Genomic DNA, 16,171 nt, shown 5'->3' with positions numbered 1-16,171 from the left:
CCTTCAAAGAGGTGTTGCAAGTGACTAGCCGGAGTGTTGTTGTTGTGTGGAGTCTGGTGCGCGTGCGCGGCATGGCGGCAGCCGGGTGGTGGGCGTACCCAAAACAAGGATAGTAAGCGGCAGCATGAGCATTGCTGATACTTTATTTTTTAGGTAAAAACAGACAGATTTCACGCAAAATAGGCAGAAATGACACACATTGTGAACGTCAGACTTATAATCATTTTCGTTTCGTCTCGTCTCGTCAACGAAAACTCGAAAGCGTCTCGTCAGGTTTTAGTCACCTTAGAGCCATTTTTAGCTAGTCATCGTTGCGTTAACGTCATAAAAAAAAGGTGCGTCAACGAAATCATTTCGTTATCGTCATCGTTGACGAAAACAACACTGTCAGAACACACATTGATTATGTCTTGTAAATATGTTTTAAGTACTTTAAAAGGGTATATTTATAAATGTTATGCATAACAAATGTATTTTTACTTTCAACAATTTTCTGTTTGTCTCTTATTAACTGTAATAACATTTGTGTTATATCGACCTCATATTGGCCAATAGGCCAATTTCTTAATATTAAGCTTCAGCTTTCACAATCAGCTTTCTTAATATTGGTATCGGGCAAAAAAACCCCATATCGATCGATCGACCAGTGCCAAAAACTGAAGAGTGCTTTCCGAAGGGCTACCAGGGATTTTAAAATTTTGTAAGCCCTGCACGCGCACCAGTTTGCATATTTCAGTATAATATAAACATGCATGGTAATTCTCTGTAAATCTAAGCTTGAATTTTTAACACAGCTGAGCTCACTTAATCAGCCAAAATCATTATACGTTTCTGGGTTTAATATCATTGTTTAAAATGAGGTATAGATGTTTAAAAAAATGTACTGTCACGTTTATCGTAATTATTTTTTTCTGTTCATTTTAGACCTGTATGTGAAGTTGGAAAGTTTTCAATCAAATGACATGGAGGAAAAACCTGATCATTTTATTCCTGGAGAATCTCTGAACTGCTTGAAGACTGAGATTTTGTCAGACAACGATTTTTGTACATGCCCTCGATGTGGAAAAATATTCAATAGTCAGTCCGACCTTAAAGCGCACATGCAAATTCACACTGAAGAAAGGCCTTACAGTTGTGACCAATGTGGAAAGACCTTCACTCAAAAGGCAAGCTTAAATATGCACAAGAAAATTCACACTGGAGAAAGACCTTACAGTTGTGACCAGTGTGGAAAGTGCTTCACTCAAAAGGCAAACTTAAATATGCACAAGAAAATTCACACTGGAGAAAGACCTTACAGTTGTGACCAGTGTGGACAGACCTTCCTTTATAAGTCCAAATTGATTGGGCACAAGAGAATTCATACTGGAGAAAAGCCTTACGGATGTGACCTGTGTGGACAAACTTTCAATTATAAGTCCTACCTTGCTGTGCACAGGAGAATTCACACTGGAGAAAAGCCTTACAGTTGTGACCAGTGTGGACGGACCTTCACATTTAGTTGCCACCTTAATGCTCACAGGAAAATTCATAATAGAAAAAAGCCTTACAGTTGTGACCAGTGTGGACAGACCTTCGGCTTTAAGTCCCACCTTACTGAGCACAGGATAATTCACACTGAAGAAAAGCCTTACAGTTGTGACCAGTGTGGACAGACCTTCATTCGTAGGTTTAGGCTTGATGTGCACAAAAGAATTCACACTGGAGAAAAGCCTTAGGGATTTGACAGGTGTTAAAAGAGCTTCATTCAAAAGTCCAGCCTTAAGCTTGGGATACACAGGATAATAAAATAAGATAATAAAATATCTGGTAACTATAGACCTATTAGTCTTCTTCCTGTTTTTTCTAAAGTCCTGGAGAAGATTGTCTCAGAACAACTGATGCACTATCTTGAAATAAACTATTACTTAAGTCCTCTACAATTTGGATTTAGGCAAAACCATTCTACAGAATCTGCTATTTGTTTATTAACTGAAAATATCAAACAACCACTTGACAAGGGAAATGTAGTAGGTGCAGTATTTCTAGATTTAAAAAAGACATTTGATACAGTCAATCACAAGACCTTAATTTCCAAATTAGCTAAGTTTAATTTATCTAAAACGTCATAATTTTGGTTTGAATCATATTAAAAAAATCGTGAACAATGTGTTACAATCAATAATGTGAGATCCACCTTTCTCACAATTGAAACGGGAATCCCTCAGGGCACGGTTTTGGGACCTATACTTTTTGTCTCTACATTAAAGGAATAGTCTACCCTTTTGCCATATTAAACTATGTTATTACCTCAACTTAGACTAATTAATACATATCTATCTTTTTTCAATGCATGCACTGTACAGCGCGTCGTGAATGTGTTAGCATTTAGTCTAGACCCATTCATTCCTATGGTACCAAACAGGGAAGCCACCAAACACTTCCATGTTTTCCCTATTTAAAGACTGTTAAATGAGGAGTTATACCAGTAAGTATGGTGCCACAAAATAAAACTTTTTTTTGGTACCATAGGAATGAATGGGGCTAGGATAAATAATATGTAGTACCCAAGTTTAAATGCTCCATGTTGCAAAGTATGATAAGGTAATTATCTTTTAGAGCTCAAAAATCCTGCAGTGTATCCTGGGCTTTAGTTTGCAGAAGAAAATTGGAGAACAAGCACACGCCCGGAGCAGTGGGAAGCATCGGGAGACGGGTCAGAGCCTTGAACCGGCAACTATCGGGTTACAAGCCTGACTCTCTAAATTAGGCCACGACTGCCTCCTACACCTGGCTCCACAGTGACACCTCATGGTCGCTTGTATGTGTTGATGTGAAACAAACTTGATGTTGGCCCTGTCCCAAATGGCACACTCTGGACTTGTGGTCCTCCTCAGAGTCCAGACTTTGATGACATCACGTAGTCCAGACTTTAGGGACCCTTGATGTGAGTCCACGTGGGTGCACCAGAGTCGTATTTTGGGACAGACTCGAGCATCACACCGGAAATAGGTAGAGAAGTTGCCCGTCATTGTGAACTCCTCCCTTCCGTCGTCTGATTGCCCTTTCTGGGTTGGTAAAGTGCGCGAAGCCTGCTGCAGTGCGGGCTTCGCTGAACACCGCATCAAGGGGGCAAAGGAGGCGTTGATGAGCAAACTTCAAAGCATAAAAATGACAGATGGGACACCCTACGGACTCGTAGACTAAACGAGAACGTGCAATTTAAGGCTACGAGACCGAAAGTCCACATGAAGTGCGCCATTGGGACAGGGCCAATGATTCAGACAAGTGTTGTTGAACTATAGCCTACATCAGTGGTTCTCAATTCCAGTCCTCGGGCCCCCCCTCCCAGAACAGATAGATGTCTCCATATATAAAAACACCAGATTCAGTTTATCAGCTCGTTAGTGTGTTAATTAAAGACTCTGATGACTGAAATCAGGTGTTTCATATAAGGAACCATCTAAAACATTCTGGGAGGGGTGGCGCGAGGACTGGAATTGGGAACCACTGGCCTACATCATAGGAGGTTCTCATCTCCACCTTCCAGCAGAATTTAGCTTCTGCACAGATAGACTGAGCAGACCAATCAGTGTTTAATATCAGTGTTTAATAAGTACAGTGAGCGATTCGTGCAGTCTGTGCCCTCACTCTACTTTGATCTGCGCAGCATAGCATATCGAACACATTTATAACTATAAAGTTACAGACAGGTGAGTTTGATCAGGGTTGGTGCTAAACGCAGACTCTGCAGGAAAGTGGACCTCATGGGCTGGAGTTCCGAACCTCAGACCTACATATTGTTTTTGTCAAACAAGAAAGTGTGGGAGAGCGAAGTTTTCTTGACCTGAATGCTGCCAGGTTGGGTTAGAATCCTGGGTGAAGTCTGCTTGTCTACATTGTTGTAACAGCAATGTAAAGATCAGTGTTTTTGTATTTTTTTTATGTCCACTAAAGTCTTCTCAGTATACTTTTGTCTTGAAAGAAATTAAAAATTATTAATAATGTATCCTTTGTATATTTATTTATTATTTGTAGTATATGCATAGTTTTGTAAGCTTTGATGGTGTTTTAATGCCAATTTAGAGGCCCAGAAGATTCAGTGTAAAACATTTCATACATACCTTGCCTATAAACACCCGATGGTTTATCTCCACCAGATGTTTAGATCCAAGGAAGCGAGGGTCTTTGGAGTAGGGGTGTGCGAGATTAGTCGACTAAACGATACAGCTGCTGCTAGTCAACACCTAAACACTAGTCGACTACACACAAAAAATACAAATATTGTTTAAATTACTGTCGTTTAATTTTGATTAAAAACATAATTTTAAAGTAACAAAGTGAAATATTTGAAATATACACTCTAAAAATTTTGGGTTGTTTTTAACCCAGGGCTGGGTAACTATTGGACAGGACACATGGGTTAAAATGACCCAAATAATGGGTTTTTACCCAACTGTTAGGTTGAAACAATCTATTATTTGGGTAATTTTTAACCCAGAATTGTGTTTTGTCCAATAGTTACCCAGCCCCCCAATATTTTTTAGAGTGTATAATGCGTTATTTTGAAAAGGGTACCAGAGTATAAACGAAATCATTTTACTTTTGATCTCGTGTGCGGTTTCTTCATTTTCAATGGCGCAATCTTGCAGGGCTCGGAAATTACCACTTAAAATACAACTGTGTGTGGAGTATTTGAAAGAAAACGAAAAAGTTTTATATAAGCTATGTAGGGCCTTACAAAGGTCCTTCCCCAGGCCAAGGGATGCCCATGCACAATATTAATGACTACAAACCCATAACAAAAATTAACCATGGTTTTACTGTGGTAAAAGTGTAGTAACCATGGTTTTTTGGTCAATTGATTACTATGAGCAAAACCATGGTTTTACTACACTAACCATGGTTTAACCCTTAAGAGTTCCTAGGGACATTTTGTGCCATTTTGATTTTTAAACCATCTTGACTGTGATGATTGAATATTGCCCAAACTTGCCAAAGGTTAATCATTTTTGATACATTTTAGAATTTTGGTTTCAGTTTTTTAAATTAGCTTAAAATGGCTAAGCTACGCAAAAACCGACTAATGTGTTCCTAAGGACAAAAACTGCCCCATTGAAAACCATTATAACTACCATTTTTGACCCCCCATTTATCTTAACATAAACTAATACATACCTTTATGTCAATATATCATTTTAAACTACTGGCCTTGAAGTTTTAATTTTTATACTTGTCCACCAGGTGGCGCTACTTTTTACCATTTCATGCATTCATCAAAATGTCACAATTTTTGCTGTTTTCTGCGGACCGCATAGCTGCTGAAAAGATAAACCTTTAATGTTGAAAACTGGTGTGTGTGTAAAAAAAGTGTGTCTGAGGGATAAGGGGGTGTTGGTCATGTCGGGGTGGGGTCGGTGTTGAGTGGGGCAGGGGGGCATATTCAACATATCCAAATTCTTCTCTCTTTGAAGGGCACATTCTGCGTTATAAACTAATTCAGTAATAAAAACGAAAAGAGGCAAGAACCGAAACAAAATCAATCTTCATTTTGTTTCTCGCTCATGTTGTTTATGCAAGTACACTGCTATAAGTATGAACAGTTTAGCAGAAGTAGTGAAAATGGCAAGGCATTACAGCACACATAAGGCTCCTGAAATAATCATGCACTTCAAGAGCGAGGATGGCTCTTCATCTTCCTCCGAGGATTCTGAGGTCGACACGGAGGCCTCAGAGGTGGAAGTAGACCAGCTGGAGTCTAATTCATTAGAGGGATCTTCAGAAGACTTGTCAGAAGGTGAGAGCGGAGAGGAGATGGATGAAGTGGCGGCAGGATGGATGTCAAATATTGAAAAATCTTCTGGTCTCCCACAAACATGGAGACGCTCCGCTACTTCCCAGCAGCCAGAGATTTGATCCCAGGGCTCACACACGCCACTGCCCGAATCAGTGCCCTGACTTCAAGCTTATCATTGATTCTAATGCATGAAATCCTGCAGCATATTGGGGCCATGACAAACCTACATGATAGACAGTCATAGACTGGAGAGATCTTGAGACAGAGAAACTGCAGGCTTATGTGGGCCTGCTCATTCTGACCGGTGTTTACAGATAAAAAATGAATCAGCCCTCAGTCTCTGGAGTGAGAAATCAGGACAGGTCACTATCTGGGCTACGATGTCCCAAAAAAGGTTTCACGACATCAGCCGAACACTGTGGTTCGATTAATGTTAACATATTGGCATTTAAAGGGTTAAAATTTCCACAAATTTAGTTAATATTTGACATATATGTTTCAGGAAGAAGTAGTGTTAAAACATTTAATAGTTTTAAGTGGAAAAAATTATTGATATATGATATTTTTAGAGCAGTTTTGGGGAAGGTGTCATTTTGGCCTTAGGATCATTTTGGCCTTAAGAAGTGTGAGTTTTGTATAAAATCTGACCCTGTTCAAAAAATAACAATGCATCAAAATCAATGTTGCTACCAATCTTTGACCCATCCTAGGGTCTAATAATAATTATAATCAAATGGTAGTTCAAATGTTTTTTGGGGAAAATATTTAGATTTTTGTTTTTTTCTGTTAAAAAACATGGGTTAATGTAAACAAACTGGCATGTAAAGGGTAAAAATTTCCACAAATTTAATTAATATTTCATATGTATGTTTCAGGCAGAAGTTGTTCTGAAAGACTGAATCATTTTAAGTGGAAAAAAATATTGACATATGATATTTTTAGAGCAGTTTTGTGAAGGTGTCATTTTGTGGCCTTAGGAACACTTAAGGAAGTTTTTTATAAAATCTGACCTTGTTCAAAAAATAACAATGCATGAAAATCAATGTTGCTACCAATCTTTGACCCATCCTAGGGTATAATAATAATAATAATCACATGGTGGTTCAAATGTGTTTTTTGGAAAATATTTAGTTTTTTTGTATTTTCTGTTAAAAAAAAAACATGGGCTAATGTAAACAAACAGGCATATAAAGGGTTAAAATTTCCACAAATTTAATCAATATTTGATATGTATGTTTCAGGCAGAAGTAGTTCTAAAAGACTGCATCGTTTAAAATGAAAAAAAAATATTGATGTATGATATTTTTAGAGCAATTTTTGGGAAGGTGTCATTTTGTGGCCTTAGGAACACTTAAGGTAGTTTTTTATAAAATCTGACCTTGTTCAAAAAATAACAATGCATGAAAATCAATGTTGCTACCAATCTTTGACCCATCTCAGGGTATAATAGTAATAATAATCACATGGTGGTTCAAATGTGTTTTTTGGAAAATATTTAGTTTTTTTGTTTTTTCTGTTAAAAAAAACATGGGCTAATGTAAACAAACAGGCATATAAATGGTTAAAATTTCCACAAATTTAATCAATATTTGATATCTATGTTTCAGGCAGAAGTAGTTCTAAAAGACTGCATCGTTTAAAATGAATAAAAATATTGACGTATGATATTTTTAGAGCAGTTTTGTGAAGGTGTCATTTTGTGGCCTTAGGAACACTTAAGGAAGTTTTTTAAAGGAACTCTTGAGGGTTAACTATGGTTTTTGAAAAACATGGTTGTCAAAACCATAGTTATTTTGTGGTAACCATGGTTTTTTGGTCTTAACTGTAGTAAAACCATGGTTAATTTTCGTAAGGGAAGTGTGATAGGGAAGTGCAGGCGTTTGTTTTGTGCAGGCGTTCTATGTATTTGATTTATTATGATTACTCGAGAAATAATTATTAATTGTTATTTATTATTATTATTGTTATTTGTTCCTTACAATGCAGTATGGTGCTCTTTGCAGTTAACTACATGTGTGATTTCTCATATAATAGAAATCTAATAGTTTAAATATGATGCTATAGCACAAACTAAAATTTCAATAGGATGTATTGCACTGTCCAACAGAGTTTTTTTTTCAAATACGATCCTATATAGGATTAACTCAAATTCTTCTAAAATAAATCTGAAATTCCAATAGGATTTTTTTGACAAAGGGTAAAACACATTTCCATATAATAAGGAATAAAATCTATAAAAATTAAGTTATTCTATTAGGCCTACTGGATTGTCTATTGAAATGTTATATGAATGTATTATAACACTTTATTTTTAATAAAAATACCTTAAGGAGAAAATGACTGAAATGGCATCAGTAGGCGGCGACATATTTACACTGGAGGAAAAGAAACAACTCACGAGGAGCAACAGCAGCTTACTCTGGATCGGGCAGAATTAAAGGCACAAATGGATGAACAAAGCATGACACTTGAGCATTTATTAGGGAAAGCATCTAGGAGAATACACAATTCATACATTTTATTTTTGAAAAACACTGAAAGAATTTAATATGATTTTTCCCCTTTGACGTCATTCTAATACCCACACTCCAGCCTAGTAGGTGGCGGTAATGAACCTTTAAGTTGAGTTGCCAACCGCCATTAATCCTGAAAGAAGAAGAAGCTAACTCTTTAAGCGCCTTGTTGTGTTTGTGCTCTTCATCATTTATGTGATTTAATGGTTGTGTTTGTCATCTCTTTCGGGTAAGCAACGTTTTTATTATTGTTACTTGTTATACGCGTTAAAATCTTGATGATATAAATATTTTCAGACTGAGTTACTTTTGTAGTCATGAAAGCTTTGTTTCTTGATTTCCTTTACGGAAATTAACCGTGGTCTTTTTTGTGGTAAAAGTCCAGTAACCATGTTTTTGGTGTATTGATTAGCAATACCATGGATTTACTACAGTAAATTTACTACAGTCAAAGCAGCTGTTGTTTATAATTCTGTTGAAATTATGTCTGTGTTATTCAGTAGGAACTGATTTGTCTATGCTGGATATTGATGATTTCATCTCAGAAATCTCTCAGCTGAAGAAAGAGGTGGCGTTACTGGAGACAAAGCTGAGGTTAAGAGGAGATGAAGGACTGAAGAGAGAGGTTTGTGCAGTTTCATTTCATCCTTTACACTGTGAACAAATCGACTATAAAATGTTTTCCCAACAAAGGTTATAAAGTAACTTGAACATAAAAATGTTAGTAGGCAAATCATATTTATTATTCATGTTTATGCTGAATAAGATCAGGTAAATGTTGCTAATAAAGATAAGTTTGTTGACCTGACCTAAAGCAAAGCTTTCCCAGCATGCAGTGCAGCATGTAAAAATATGTAGTTAGTATTATTAAAAATGAATATTGGGTTTCATTAATTAATTGCATATGTTTTTTTTTTTGTATTTATACGCACATTTGAACTAATTCACACAATACATGTGTAGGCTTTCATCGGATCGTTGTCAAACAATCGTTGTCGCGGTTACCTGTCTGGACGTAACTTTACTTCCAGAAAATAATTCACAGCACAATTGAGATTCAATTGCAACAAACCACCATCATTGTGATCAGTGTTTGCACTTCATCAGCTCATTTGCATTTTAAATGACACAGCCATAAATGGCAAACTTTTCCTCAGGCCTACAAAGTGGCAATTTTAACATGCTATAATAAATTATATGTGGAGTATTTTGAGATAAAACTTCAATTACGCACTATGAGGACACCAAATATTTAGTTTACATCTTAAAAAAATCTCATAATATGACCCCTTTAATGTTCTTGCTAGTGGCTATCATAGATCACCGCTATGTCAACGGGTGGTTGGCAGCCAGTTATACATTTATTTTACTCAGTAACGTTAGCTCACTGTAGATTTTTTTTATGATTTAACGTTAGCTAACGTTTGAACTAAGGTTATCTACTTATTTATTTTGCTTGTTATAATAAATAAACAAATGTTAAGGACTCTATTGATATTCATATAATTATTATAAAAGTGAGGAAGCCATGCGTGAATATTTGTCATCAACCTGCGTGATTATTTCGTCTGTGTGCTATTAAAGTTCTTGAATTTGTTCATACATTTAGAAGAAATTCAAGTACAAAGGTTTTTGTTGAATCATGATTTATTTGTGAAAACATCCAAACAGATATGTTATGTGCACTTTTGTGCATACAAGTGCTTAGTAAATAAGACCCATTGTTTTTGGTGTTTCCTGGTTTGTTTATGTTGATGTAATAGTGTCTGTTAGTTTACTATTGAGTTGTTTCTTCCCGAATGATGTTTGTTGATTGTCAATATGACTATTCAGTATTTTAGTTGTCTTTCGGAGACAGTCTACAGTGTGTTTAAACAACCAACATATAATGTTAGATATCCACTCACTCTTTTTATTATTCCCATAAATCAGAAGATTTGTCTTCAAACAAGCTGATTCAGATTCTCTTCTACAATGACGTCAATATAAGGAGGAGCGGCGCCCACAACTGGTGACGATCTGCCTTATTATCACAGACACAGGCCTGAGTGAGAGTCCATCATTTTTGTATGTTCGCTGTAGCAGCTGGAATCTTACAATGTCTGCGCTGAAGAGGAATTACAAATGTTTTGTTTTGGGATGTACCAATGAACATCAGAGTCTCTATAAACTCCCACAATCTGAGTCACTGAGGACATTGTGGTTAGATTTCATTTTTTATGGCAATGTCCCAAAGAAAATACCTAGAATGTTACACGTTTGCGCCAATCATTTTACACCAGACTGCTTCAAAAATGAGAGACAGTTCAACACTGGATTATCAACCAGCTTGATTCTGAATAATGAGTCAATACCAACGCTTCGTTCTCAAACCGTAAAATCAGAACAAGTAAGTATTGCACTTCATATGTTGTAAATATTTCTAGATTCCCTTTCTGACTCTTATGCTGCGTACACGCCAAACGTGGGGTATTTCTTTACTCGCTCTAGATTACTCGTGGGATTTAACTTCGTGTCATGTAAATTTTTCAAAATTTTCAAACAGCCCATATCGCGTCATTCGCATCACCCCACGCGAGGACGCATGTGATTGCGTCTTTGCATTGACTTTGTATGTAATCTACTCGCGCAAACCGTTGAACTCGCGTCTGGTGTGAACCAACAGTTAGTGTCAGACTACTGATCCACTCTTTCAACTGTGTTGATGTGATTGTTTTAAATCTGATGGTGCACTTTGCACAAATGAAATGTGTTTGTGGAAGTTGTAATTGACAATAAATTAGAAACTGAGAGTCAAAGGGTAAATTCAGTTTGTGGATGAAGATGTTTGTGATGGTATTTTTATTTGGATTTTAACCTTTGTATGCTTGATATTTCACTATGGAGTAGTGCACGAAAACTTTACAAAACTTCTGTCATTATTTTGTCCTTCAGATTAGTTTAAATGTATCAATTGTTCATGTTATTTTCAGGATTTATCTGAGGTCTCTGTCAGCGGCATCACTGATCAAACATCTACAGATCTTCTGGTTTCTGTCTGTAATGGAGAAGAAGAGAAGACATCAGTAAATCTGCTGGACTGTGGGATGAAGACAAATGAAGGGGATCTGATACATTCAGGTAAGCGTCTTGTCTTAATATTTAACTATTTAGTGTTGTCACAGTAACAACATTTCAGTAGCTGGTACTTGGTACCGATACCAGTAAATTTTTTTATTGTTCTCTGTACCAATTTCAGTATCATAAACAACACACTATTTTATTAATAAAGTTACCGGTAAATGTCAGTAATAAAATTATAACATTTGCTTCAACACTAGCTGCTAGTCCTGCTACACTACACCAGATACAGCTAATATTAGCAATTGATAGTTTCTTAATTTTGTAAGGGTGGTGCTGGGTGGGATTCGGGCTGCAACAAATAATCAATAAAATAAATTATAATCAATTATGAAATTTATTGATGAAGGTTTTTTGTCGACTAATTTGTCATTAATGCTCTGGATCTGTTGTACACAATTTACTTTCAACATTGTCCTATCTGTCAGTATTATCCTCACGTAATAAGTAAAATCTCTGGCAGCAAGCTTAAACATGATATCGATTGCATGCACAGTGAACAGAAGTGCGAAATTGCTGACAGTTATGTCATATGATGTTAAAATTTACTGTAGCTCAGGGTATCTCATATATCTTTGTCAAGTATTGCTATGATAAAATTAAAACATTAGAGGTATGGGTTGAGTATTTCTGTACTCGCAAGCTATGTACAGAAGCTCGCATACATGTGATATATAATTATTTTTTTATTGGCCAGTACATTTCTCTATTACTTTAAATTTAATGTTTGTAATGAAAAGACACTCGGTGTCACCTAATGTAAAGCCAAAGTTTTACAGACAGTAAAATGACCAATAATTATTAACTTTTTAATATTACGTAATGTTGTGTCAAACTCAACAACACACTAGTTCAACACACTTATTCTAACAGTACTGTGAGTACATTGATTATGTCTTGTTAGTATGTTTTAAGTACTTTAAAAGGGTATATTTATAAATGTTATGCATAACAAATGGAAAAGATTAATCGCGATTAATCGCACACAAAATAAAAGTGATTTTTGGCATAATATATGAGTGTGTGCTGTGTGTAATTATTAAGTACATATAAATACACACACATTCATGTATGTATTTAAGGAACATTTACAGGTGTAAATATATTTATTTATATTTTTATATAAAATGCATAAATTAAAAAAATCTCAATTTTTTTTTAATTAATAAAAAAAACTGACATGAATATATGTATGTAGTGTGGTTAAATATACACAATAACTACACACACATATATTATGCAAAAACCTTTTATTTTGTATGCGATTAATCGCGATTAATCTTTCCCCAGCCCTTTTATCGTAATAATTTTTTCTGTTCATTGTAGGCCTCAATGTGAAGTTGGAAAGTTTTCAATCAAATAACATGGAGGAGAAACCTCATCTTTTTATACCTGGAGAAGAATCTCTGAGCTGCTTGAAGACTGAGATTTTGTCAGACAACGATTTTTTTACGTGCTCTAGGTGTGGAAAAATATTCAATAGTCAGTCCGACCTTAAAGCGCACATGCAAATTCACACTGAAGAAAGACCTTACAGTTGTGACCAGTGTGGAAAGACCTTCACTCAAAAGGCAAGCTTAAATATGCACAAGAACATTCACACTGGAGAAAGACCTTACAGTTGTGACCAGTGTGGAAAGACCTTCACTCAAAAGGCAAACTTAAATATGCACAAGAAAATTCACACTGGAGAAAAGCCTTACAGTTGTGACCAGTGTGGACAGACCTTCCTTTATAAGTCTAAACTTATTGGGCACAAGAGAATTCATACTGGAGAAAAGCCTTACATTTGTGACCAGTGTGAAAAGAGCTTCGCTTCTAAGTTTAGCCTTGATGTGCACAGGAGAACTCACACAGGGGAAAAGCCTTACGGTTGTGACCTGTGTGAAAAGAGCTTCACTTCTAAGTTAAACCTTGATGTGCACAGGAGATCTCACACAGGAGAAAAGCCTTACATTTGTGTCCAGTGTAAAAAGAGCTTCGCTTCTAAGTTAAACCTTGATGTGCACAGGCGAACTCACACAGGAGAAAAGCCTTACGGATGTGACCTGTGTGGACAAACTTTCAATTATAAGTTCTACCTTGCTGTGCACAGGAGAATTCACACTGGAGAAAAGCCTTACAGTTGTGACCAGTGTGGACGGAAATTCACTTTTAGTTGCCACCTTACTGTGCACAGGAGAATTCACAATAGAGAAAAGCCTTACAGTTGTGACCAGTGTGGACAGACCTTTGGCTTTAAGTCCCACCTTACTGAGCACAGGATAATTCACACTGGAGAAAAGCCTTACAGTTGTGACCAGTGTGGAGAGACCTTCTTTCGTAGGTTTAGGCTTGATGTGCACAAAAGAATTCACGCTGAAGAAAAGCCTTAGAGATGTGACCAGTGTGAAAAGGGCTTCATTCAAAAGTCCAGCCTTAAGCCTGGGATACACTTAGGGGTGTGCCATATCATACTGTCCATGATAAAACAACACTTTTTATCATGTAAGAAAATGATACCATCTCGCGATATCAATGATATAGTGACGCAATGACGTATGCCGCATTTCCACCCCTCACAGCAACAACACCTGAGAGCAGCATGTCAGCCACATCGTTGAGTACACACAGGCTGTGAATGTACGCGAGGAGAAGATACTAGCAGCTGGTGATGTGCGGCCCAAAAGTAAACAAAAGATTTAAATGAGCATCACTGGAGCACTTGCTAGTTATGACATCAGATGGATGGAAATTACTGATGCGGTTACATATTGTTTGGCCAGTGATGGATAGAAAATATTTTTCAAAGACATCCCTGCCTGAGATGTATGAAGCATGCCGTGACAAATTTGCTGCTATGATATCGTCAGTGGATTTTTTGCCTCAACCACGGAAATGTGGTCGAGCCAAACAGCGGAGTAATATAAATTACTTTAGTTACTTTAGGTCTGAAGACTAGGCCATGGCAGAACCTTGATATGCTTCTTACAGAGCCACTTCTTGGTTATCCTGGCTGTGTGCTTCGGGTCATTGTCATGTTGTAAGACCCAGCCTCGACCCATCTTCAAAGCTCTAACTGAGGGAAGGAGGTATTCCCTTGCAATACATTGCCCCGGTCATCATCTCTTTAATACAGTGCACTCACGCTGTCCCATGTGCAGAAAAACACCCCCAAAGCATGATGCTACCACCCCCATACTTCACAGTAGGGATGGTGTTCTTGGGATGGTACTCGTCATTCTTCTTCCTCCAAACACGTTTAGTGGAATTATAGCCAAAAAGTTCTATTGTTGTCTCATCTGACCACATGACTTTCTCCCATGACTCCTCTGGATCATCCAAATGGTTATTGGCAAACTTAAGACGGGCCTGGACATGTGCTGGTTTAAGCAGGGGAACCTTCCGTGCCATGCATGATTTCAAACCATGACGTCTTGGTGTATTACCAACAGTAACATTGGAAACGGTGGTCCCAGTTCTTTTCAGGTCATTGACCAGCTCCTCCCGTGTAGTTCTGTGCTGATTTCTCGTTTTTGTTAGTATCATAGAGACCCCACGAGGTGAGATCTTGCATGGAGCCCCAGTCCGAGGGAGATTGACGGTCATGTTTAGCTTCTTCCATTTTCTAATGATTGCTCCAACAGTGGACATTTTTTTTGGTCTTGGTCATGTTAGTAGTTGGATTCTAAGCCCACGATTAGTTTTACAGGGGTAGATGGCGTAATGTAATTTTACCACAGGACGTCTGTAATATTAATGGTCAATTCGGACGGAATTAGAAATCTCAGTAAAACATTCAGAAGTGGGAGGGGTAACTCGTTTGCGCAGCGCGTCACCTCTCGTCTTCACGTGCACTTTACCTTGCTTCCTGATATCAGATGTGCAAACAACATGAATCAGGCAATGAAAACGCAAATCACTGTGATTAATTTCAGTTTGGGGAGAACGTCAGTTTCATAAACAGTTCCGTGCCTCTGAGAAGTAAATTTTACTTTTTTTTTTTAAGTTTGTGTCGTGTTATTCAGAAACTGACTTGCCACTGGCTTCTTTTTCCACCTAGAACGCAAGTAAATGCTTCTTTAAGCGCTTCTATATTTGAAAAAACACACAAAAATTACACAAAATGAAGAAATTTACGTGTATATTTACAGCTGGTCTATTCGCACTGGATTAGTATTACCTAAGGTAATTTCTCCTGACCTTTTTACAGAAGGTAAAAGTCGCCGTAATCTTTACTGACATTGTCCGTAATCTTTACTGACATGGAGCATTCGGACTGGACTAAAATCACTGAGAAGCTCTGATAAAAATTGCTTTACCCCACCTTCCTATGTAAAACTAATCCCGGCCAAATAGTACTTTACTGATTATATGGGGTGGACAGATGTCTTTATGCAGCTAACGACCTCAAACAGGTGCATCTAATTTAGGATAATAAATGGAGTGGAGGTGGACATTTTAACTCTTTCCCCGCCATTGACGAGATATCTCGTCAATCAAGAGAAAACGCTTCCCCACCAATGACGAGTTTTTCCGTCTTTCTGCAATACCGCTATTATCCACTAGGTGGCACCCTTCCGGAACTTTTTAAACCCGGAAGTATTGCCCTATGGCAAGCTGCTGCATGTCCGTGTCTGTTTTAAAGATCGCTCTGAATGGGATCTCTATGAAAAGTCTGACACAAAAATGGAATTATCTCTGCTTTTTGCTCAAAATGTGGTGTTTTTGCAGAAACCTACCCATATTCAAAAGCTGATTACAAAACAACTACTGAAGGTAG

The 16,171-nt window shown here is 37.2% G+C and overlaps 1 pseudogene; it reads left to right on the top strand.

Annotated features, from left to right (window-relative positions):
- Positions 1–16,171, top strand: part of LOC135760427 (uncharacterized) — a 62,387-nt pseudogene that overhangs the window by 30,280 nt on the left and 15,936 nt on the right.

Source organism: Paramisgurnus dabryanus, chromosome 4 (genome assembly GCF_030506205.2).
Source record: "Paramisgurnus dabryanus chromosome 4, PD_genome_1.1, whole genome shotgun sequence".
NCBI lineage: Eukaryota > Metazoa > Chordata > Actinopteri > Cypriniformes > Cobitidae > Paramisgurnus > Paramisgurnus dabryanus.
The sequence above is the reverse complement of the archived record's forward strand: the minus strand, read 5'-3'. Positions and strand labels throughout refer to the sequence as shown.